The sequence below is a fragment of the Phyllobates terribilis genome, unplaced genomic scaffold (assembly GCF_046119375.1).
Source record: "Phyllobates terribilis strain yellow unplaced genomic scaffold, ASM4611937v1 Scaffold_1__5_contigs__length_1240528914, whole genome shotgun sequence".
NCBI classification, from domain to species: Eukaryota; Metazoa; Chordata; class Amphibia; order Anura; family Dendrobatidae; genus Phyllobates; species Phyllobates terribilis.
This window is the reverse complement of record NW_027362761.1, coordinates 788,238,889-788,248,406: the sequence shown is the minus strand read 5'-3', so window position 1 is coordinate 788,248,406 and position 9,518 is coordinate 788,238,889.

Here is a 9,518-nt window from a genome sequence, read left to right as displayed (position 1 = left end):
CGCTGAATAGCCTTCAACCCCTCTGGTCGGGGCCACTTCTGGATGGCAGACAGTTTCTCAGGATCCATTTGTAGGCCGGTCTGAGAGATTATGTAGCCCAGAAATGGAAGAGAGGTCTGCTCAAAGATGCACTTCTCATATTTAGCGTAGAGGTGGTTCTGCCTGAGCCTGAGCAGGACCTGACGAACATCCCTCCGGTGAGTAGGAAGGTCCGGAGAGAAGACCAAGATGTCGTCCAGGTACACCACCACGCAGGAGTAGAGCAGGTCACGGAAGATGTCATTGACCAACTCTTGAAAGACGGCAGGAGCGTTACAGAGACCGAAGGGCATTACAAGGTACTCATAGTGGCCGTCCCGGGTGTTGAATGCCGTCTTCCACTCATCCCCCTGACGGATACGGACCAGGTTATACGCCCCACGGAGATCCAGTTTGGTGAAGATTCTAGCCCCCCTCAGGCGGTCAAATAATTCAGGAATGAGCGGGAGGGGATATTTATTCTTCACTGTAATCTGGTTAATCTATACATGGACGGAGTGAGCCGTCCTTCTTTTTGACGAAGAAGAAGCCTGCTCCCGCCGTGGAGGTAGATTTCCGGATAAATCCCCGGGCCAGATTCTCCTCAATATATTCTGACATGGACTGGGTCTCCGCTGCGGACAAAGGGTAGATACGCCCACGGGGAGGAGTAGAGCCGGGTATCAGGTCGATTGGACAATCGTATGGTCTATGAGGTGGTAATGTCTCTGCTTCTTTCTTATTGAAGACATCCGCATAAGACCAATAGGGAACCGGTAGACCGGGTAGATTGACTGGGGTAGGAGAAGGACGAGCAGGATGAAAGGGAACTAGACAAGTCCTATGGCAGTCCTGTCCCCAGCGAAGGACTTCTCCGGTCTGCCAGTCAAGCACGGGTGCATGTTTCTGGAGCCAAGGTAGGCCTAACAAGAGTGCGTGAGAGAGTCCAGGCAGAACATGAAAGGAGATGCTCTCAGAATGCAGCATTCCCACCTGCAGAGTTATGGATTCGGTGATGAGTTGGATGGGATGTGGTAAGAGGCCCCCATCCACGGCGGCGACAGATAAAGGTACGGCCAGAGGTTTGGTGGGAATGCGGTATTTCTCTACCAGAGACTGAGAAATGAGATTTCCAGCAGCTCCTGAGTCAAGTTGAGCCAGTTCGAAATAGCGGTTCTCTCCGCAGGTGATAGAGACTGACAGCATCAGAGATGGAGAGGGTTTACTTTTTTCTAGGGCGACCTCTCTGAGCGATCCTAGACACAGGCGTTTCCCGACCTCTCTGGGCAGGAACGGATCCGGTGCTCCTTACTGCCACAGTAGAAGCAGCTCCCCTCGGCACGGCGTAAGTCTTGACGGGTTTTGACCATCTTGGTCTGGTCGACCTGCATAGGCTCAGGTGAGTGTGCCTGGGGAGTAACGGAGGGAGTGACGGGTTTCTGGAAGGTGGGGGCTAGACGTGAAAACCTCTCACGGGTGACCTCTTTGGCGCGCTCCTGGAATCGGATGTCAATCCGGGTGGCAAGTGTTATTAAGTCGTCGAGAGTGGTAGGAATGTCCCGACCGGCGAGTTCATCTTTAATACGGCCGGACAGACCCTCCCAGAAGACAGACACCAGAGCGTCGTTATCCCAGGCCAGCTCCGAAGCAAGGGTACGGAACCGTATGGCATATTGGCCCACGGTGAGATCTCCTTGACGGAGGCGTAGCAGAGACGATGCAGATGAGGTCTTCCGTCCGGGTTCGTCGAAGACTTTCCGGAAAGCCGTGAGAAAGGCTGGCAGGTCGGACACCAGGGGATCTCCTCTCTCCCACAGAGGATTTAGCCAAGCCAGAGCCTCCCCCGTGAGGTGGGACATGATAAAGGCTACTTTGGACCGGTCGGAGATAAACTGGTGGGACAAGAGTTCAAAGTGCAGGGTGCACTGGTTTATGAAGCCCCGAGCTTGAGCGGAGTCACCTCCGAAACGAGGTGCAGAAAACCGGGGTCCGGGACAGGATACCATGGTATTGGTGGGCAGCGGCGCTGCCGGGTTGCGAGTCATGACACTAGCGGTGGTTGCTGGTGGAACAGTCAGAGTGTCCAGGCGAGAGTTGACACTCCGCAGGTGACTCAGGATGGACTCCTGTTGGGACCTCTGACGGGACAGTTCATGACATAGGTCCGAGAGCGAGGGAGCTTGGGTGCCACCGGATTCCATGGCCCGAGCAAACTGTAACGGGTCTGAGAGGCGGAACCTCTGAGCAACTATACAAGGGGGCGGTCCTTGTAAGGAAGCGGGTGGCTCCCAGGGAAGACGGGCAGGTAGTCACGGCAAGTGACAGGGACAGTCTCTGGGTAGAAGGGCAGGTAGTCACGGCAAGTGACAGGGACAGTCTCTGGGTAGAAGGACGGGTACTCACGGCAAGTGACAGGGACAGTCTCTGGGTAGAAGGACAGCAGGCAGGTGACTGGTGAGCGCTCCCAGGTGAGCGGGCGAGAGTCTCTGGACAGGCAGGTGGTCACGGCAAGTGACGGCAGAGCCTCCAGGTAGGCTAGCAGGCAGGTAGCAGGTGAGCGCTCCTAGGTGAGCAGGCAAGAGTCTCTGGACAGGCAGGTGGTCACGGCAAGTGACGGCAGAGCCTCCAGGTAGGCTAGCAGGCAGGTAGCAGGTGAGCGCTCCTAGGTGAGCAGGCAAGAGTCTCTGGACAGGCAGGTGGTCACGGCAAGTGACGGCAGAGCCTCCAGGTAGGCTAGCAGGCAGGTAGCAGGTGAGCGCTCCTAGGTGAGCAGGCAAGAGTCTCTGGACAGGCAGGTGGTCACGGCAAGTGACGGCGGAGCCTCCAGGTAGGCTAGCAGGCAGGTAGCAGATGAGCGCTCCCAGGTGAGCGGGTAGGCTGGTCCATAGACAGACTGACAGGAGTCGGACGGCAGACCGTCGGACCGCAGGCTTGCAAGCAGGTAAACGGATATCAGGCAGGTATCAAGCAGGAATCTGGCAGGTGACTGGCAGGTAACAGGCAGGAATCTGGCAGGTGACTGGCAGGTAACTGGTAACGGGACCTGAGGGCTGAAGCTGAGTGAAGGCTTTGCAACAACATTGCTCGGGCACCTCCATTTTGGAGGAGGAGCCTTATATATGGTGAAGTCCTCCGGCCATTGGCCGGGGACTCCTTAGGACGGTGCGCGCGGCCCCTTTAAGAGAGGGGGAGCGCGCGCGCCCTAAGCACCGTGGCCGGGAAGCAGCGCGCGCTGCCAGCAGAGCGGGAGGAAGACGCCGGGCACAGAGCGGAGAGGTGAGGGGAACAGCGTCCCTGCCTAGCAGGAGGCAGGGACGCCGGCGCTACACAATGTAAATTGACATTTGCGGATTTAGAAACCACATGTTAAGTTCCACTCTGATTTTTTTTCACAGTGTAACGATTACATTTGATAAGGATGTCATTGCCTTAGCTGCTACTGTAGTTTGATTTATATTTTCTGGCGGCAAACCTGGATAGAATGTGTGAACATATTCCTATAATGTGGATACATGTTTCTGTGTAGTCCAGAATTATTTTTCACATTGTCTAAATATTTGTACTTCTTGTTTTGTTTTTTTGGGTGATATTTTCTTTCTACATGTTTCTCCACTTTAGTTCTTTGCAGACGGCAAGGGGCCCTCTCTAGTCTTGTTGCACAGGGGCTCTCTATGTGATTGTAAATTTCCTACAGAGCGGCCATATTGTCATACAGATTAATAGCCGGCTTGTAAAAATATTATTCTCTGAAATGTCAACATTAGTGTAAATTAAAACATAAAGCTTTAACGCGTACTTCTACTTTCACAAGAAAACTGATTATAGTGCAGGAATCGCTAATAAACCGATTTATAAAAATGATTTTACTGCCATGTCCTGCACTATATTTTCTTCTGAAACAGGAGGTATGCTTTAAAGTAGCACTTGCTACTTGTGACTAGTGATGGAGGCAGTTCTGGTCTCATTAGTAGTCATACTATTAGGGCTCACGCAGACGTCCATGGATTTCGGCCCGATCTCAGATCGCTAATGTACAGACTGCCCACGAGTCTCCAGACTCAAACATGACAGCTTTATATAGTTCTATGAGGCTGTCATGTTTGGATCGATAGAGCCACGGCTAGTCCGTGTATTAGCGGTTCGCGCTTGGACCAATTTGTATGGACGTCTGCATGAGCCCTTAATGTTTACAATTAGGTTTTAGCGACATCCAATGCATAGGCGATAGTAGATGAAGCCGAGGCAAGTCCATCTCAATTATATGGACTTTAATTGCAAGAAATGACTGCCTATGAGACTGTGTAACGGCCTGCATTACTATTCACAGGTAACAAGCACTACCTAAAAACTTAATTTTTCCTTACCCGTGAAAAGTGACCTTTGAAAGAGTTGTAGTCTTATAACACAGTCATATATCTATTCAGTGTAGGGGCTTCATACATGATGACAGGTTCTTTTTGATTGAGAATTTGTCACTATGGTTATGCTGCATAGAATAATCCCTGATTTCAGCAGCATCTGTTGCGTGTGGATTATATGCACTGCTTTTATTAGAGGTTGTCTCCTTTCAGAACATCTTCTCCCGGCGCGGTTTCTTATAAAGAAACCTATACCTTACTTATTGTCCCTGGTCCCACTATGGAGTCTCCGCTACTGCTCCCCAGTGCCCTACATTGGCTGCTACACTAACATCACGTCATCAACGCGGCATCCAATCAGTGAGCTTATTGACTGCGAGCAGGTGTTCCGTCTACATCAGCATATCGAGATTTTCCCAAAGAGGACAATCTCTTTAAACTCACTTTTTAGTAGTTGCTGTGCATTGTTAGGCTGTGTTCACACATTGTGTTTTTGCGGCTTTTTTTTTATGCATTTTTTATGCAAATTTTCAGCTGCGTTTTACAGTACCAGCAAAGTCTATGAGATTCCAGAAATCTCATGCACACATCTTGTTTTTTTTTTAATCAGGATTTTGTGCTTTGCATGTTTTTTTTGCAAAATAGAGCATGTCACAAAGCGTTTATTTAGCATTTTTTTCACCCATTGGAAGTAATGGGAAGTGAAAAAAATCACTGAAAACCAGGTGTCAGGTTTTTCAGCATTTTTTGTTCTAAAACCAGAATGAGATTTTTTTTTTCACTGAACTTTATATACATGCATAAAGAGACACAAGGACAGTGAAAAAAACACAGCAAAAAGGCACAAAAAAACAAGCAAAAAAGCTAGAAAAATCCTGAACAAACCTACTGGCAAGAGTTCAGGTTTTGCGGCAGAAAAAAAAAGCAGCAAAAACGCACTGTGCGAACATAGCCTTAGATGTGTTTAGCATTCCCACTGCTGATTGACATTTTTCTTCCTATTACTATACATAGGGAGAACGCTGTTAGTCGGTGGCATTTCCTGTATTGTCGGTATTCCCATAGTGTTTTTTTTTATTTGGCAACAATATGGCTGTATTATCTAATCTCTGTTTGGAGATGTTATTCAGTCACAGCATGGTGGTAATATTCAGTCTCCGTATGGTGGGTATCTGATCCAGTACGATGGTGTTGATATGGTATGGTGTTACTATTTAGTCACAGTATGGTGATGTTATTAGGTAATGATATAGTGGTATTATTGATCTCATGGTATTATTCATTAGTCTCCGTGTAGTGGTAATATTTGGACAGTCTTTATTAATATTTTTGTGGATAGGGCTAATCTATGTATAGAGATCCCAGGTTTTGGTGCAGCATAGTGGGCCCTACATGCCCAAGAAGACCACATGATTGGAAACACAATCAATACCACTGAATACCAGTACCAGGCTTCTTGTGTGGCAGCACAGGCTTCTGTAAATAGTGCTACTAGTAACAATTATTTTTACATTATCACAACTAGTGATAAGTTACAGTGGGGAAAAAAGTATTTAGTTAGCCACCAATTGTGCAAGTTCTCCCACTTAAAAAGATGAGAGAGGCCTGTAATTGACATCATAGGTAGACCTCAACTATGAGAGACAAAATTAGAAAACAAATCCTGAAAATCACATTGTCTGATTTGGAAAGAAATTGATTTGGAAAGAAATTTTTTTCAAATTTTGGTGGAAAATAAGTATTTGGTCAATTACAAAAGTTCATCTCAATACTTTGTTATATATCCTTTGTTGGCAATGACAATAGTTTTCTGTAAGTCTTCACAAGGTTGGCACACACTGTTGCTGGTATGTTGGTCCATTCCTCCACGCAGATCTCCTCTAGAACAGTGATGTTTTGGGGCTGTCACTGGGCAACACAGACTTTCAACTCCCTCCAAAGGTTTTCTATAGGGTTTAGATCTGGAGACTGGCTAGGCCACTTCAGGACCTTCAAATGCTTCTTACGAAGCCACTCCTTCGTTGCCCTGGCGGTGTGCTTGGGATCATTGTCATGCTGAAGGACCCAGCCACGTTTAATCTTCAATGCCCTTGCTGATGGAAGGAGATTTGCACTCAAAATCTCACGATACATGGCCCCATTCATTCTTTCATGTACAAGGATCAGTCGTCCTGGTCCCTTGGCAGAGAAACAGCCCCAAAGCATGATGTTGCCACCCCCATGCTTCACAGTAGGTATGGTGTTCTTTGGAAGCAACTCAGCATTCTTTCTCCTCCAAACACGACGAGTTGTGTTTCTACCAAACAGTTCTACTTTGGTTTCATCTGACCATATGACATTCTCCCAATACTCTTCTGGATCATCCAAATGCTCTCTAGTAAACTTCAGACGGGCCCAGACATGTAATGGCTTAAGCAGGGGGACACGTCTGGCACTGCAGGTTCTGAGTCCCTGGCGGCATAGTGTGTTACTGATGGTAGTCTGTGTAATGTTGGTCCCAGCTATCTGCAGGTCATTCACTAGGTCCCCCCGTGTGGTTCTGGTATTTTTGCTCACCGTTCTTGAGATCATTTTGACCCCACGGGGTGAGATCTTGTGTGGAGCCCCAGATCGAGGGAGATTATTAGTGGTCTTATATGTCTTCCATTTTCTAATTATTGCTCCCACAGTTGATTTCTTCACACAAGCAGCTTGCCTATTGCAGATTCAGTCTTCCCAACCTGGTGCAGGGCTACAATTTTGTTTCTGGTGTCCTTCGACAGCTCTTTGGTCTTCACCATAGTGGAGTTTGGCGTGTGACTGTTTGAGGTTGCGGACAGGAGTCTTTTATACTGCTAACAAGTTCAATCAGGTGCCAGTACTACAGGTAATGAGTGGAGGACAGAGGAGCCTCTTAAAGAAGAAGTTACAGGTCAGTGAGAGCCAGAAATCTTGTTTGTTTGTAATTGACCAAATACTTATTTTCCACCAAAATTTGAAAAAAATATTCTTTCCAAATCAGACAATGTGATTTTCAGGATTTGTTTTCTCATTTTGTCTCTCATAGTTGAGGTCTACCTATGACAACATTGGTTCCCTAGAAATGAGCATACCATACCAATAATTGTAATTCTATAATAAATGAAGACTATTCTAAATGTCATATCATCTTTATTGTATCAAAATCAACATGATAAAAGAAAACTTTAACTCCTTCATGAAAATGTGATTTTTCCTTTTTTTTTTCTTTTGTTTTCGTTTTTCCCTCCTTTCCTTCCAAGAGCCATAAAACTTTTTCATTTTTCGTCAACATAGCCATATGGAGGGCTTGTTTTTTGCAGTACAAGTTATACTTGACATCATTCATTCTACCACATAGTGTACTTAAAAACGGGGAGAAAAAATTTCAAGTGCGTTGAAATTTAAAAAGAAATTGTAATTCCACAATTGTTTTTTGGGTTTTTCATTTACCATATTTGCTATATGGTATAACTGACTTAGCAATATGATTCTCCAGGTCAGTATGAGTACGCAAATACAAAACATGTACAGTACAGACCAAAAGTTTGGACATACCTTCTCATTTAATGATTTTTCTGTATTTTCATGACTATGAAAATTGTACATTCACACTGAAGGTATCAAAACTATGAATTAACACATGTGCAATTATATACTTAACAAAAAAGTGTGAAACAACTGAAAATATGTCTTATAGTCTAGGTTCTTCAAAGTAGCCACCTTTTGCTTTGATGACTGCTTTGCACACTCTTGGCATTCTCTTGATGAGCTTCAAGAGGTAGTCACCGGAAATGGTCTTCCAACAATCTTGAAGGAGTTCCCAGAGATGCTTAGCACTTGTTGGCCCTTTTGCCTTCACTCTACGGTCCAGCTCACCCCAAACCATCTCGATTGGGTTCAGGTCTGGTGACTGTGGAGGCCAGGTCATCTTGCATAGCACCCCATCACTCTCCTTCTTGGTCAAATAGCCCTTACACAGCCTGGAGGTGTGTTTGGGGTCATTGTCCTGTTGAAAAATAAATGATGGTCCAACTAAACGCAAACCGGATGGTATAGCATGCCGCTGCAAGATGCTGTGGTAGCCATGCTGGTTCAGTATGCCTTAAATTTTGAATAAATCTCCAACAGTGTCACCAGCAAAGCACCCCCACACCATCACACCTCCTCCTCCATGCTTCGTGGTAGGAACCAGGCATGTAGAGTCCATCCGTTCACCTTTTCTGCATCGCACAAAGACACTGTGGTTGGAACCAAAGATCTCAAATTTGGACTCATCAGACCAAAGCACAGATTTCCACTGGTCTAATGTCCATTCCTTGTGTTCTTTAGCCCAAAAAAGTCTCTTCTGCTTGTTTCCTGTCCTTAGCAGTGGTTTCCTAGCAACTATTTTACCATGAAGGCCTGCTGCACAAAGTCTCCTCTTAACAGTTGTTGTAGAGATGTGTCTGCTGCTAGAACTCTGTGTGGCATTGACCTGGTCTCTAATCTGAGCTGCTGTTAACCTGCGATTTCTGAGGCTGGTGACTCGGATAAACTTACCCTCAGAAGCAGAGGTGATTCTTGGTCTTCCTTTCCTGGGGCGGTCCTCATGTGAGCCAGTTTCTTTGTAGTGCTTGATGGTTTTTGCAACTGCACTTGGGGACACTTTCAAAGTTTGCCCAATTTTTCGCACTGACTGACCTTCATTTCTTAAAGTAATGATGGCCACTCGTTTTTCTTTACTTAGCTGCTTTTTTCTTGCCATAATACAGTCTATTCAGTAGGACTATCAGCTGTGTATCCACCTGACTTCTGCACAACACAACTGATGGTCCCAACCGCATTTATAAGGCAAGAAATCCCACTTATTAAACCTGACAGGGCACATCTGTGAATTGAAAACCATTTCCAGTAACTACCTCTTGAAGCTCATCAAGAGAATGCCAAGAGTGTGCAAAGCAGTCATCAAAGCAAAAGGTGGCTACTTTGAAGAACCTAGAATATAAGACATATTTTCAGTTGTTTCACACTTTTTTGTTAAGTATATAATTGCACATGTGTTAATTCATAGTTTTGATGCCCTCAGTGTAAATGTACAATTTTCATAGTCATGAAAATACTGAAAAATCTTGAAATGAGAAGGTGTGTCCAAACTTTTGGTCT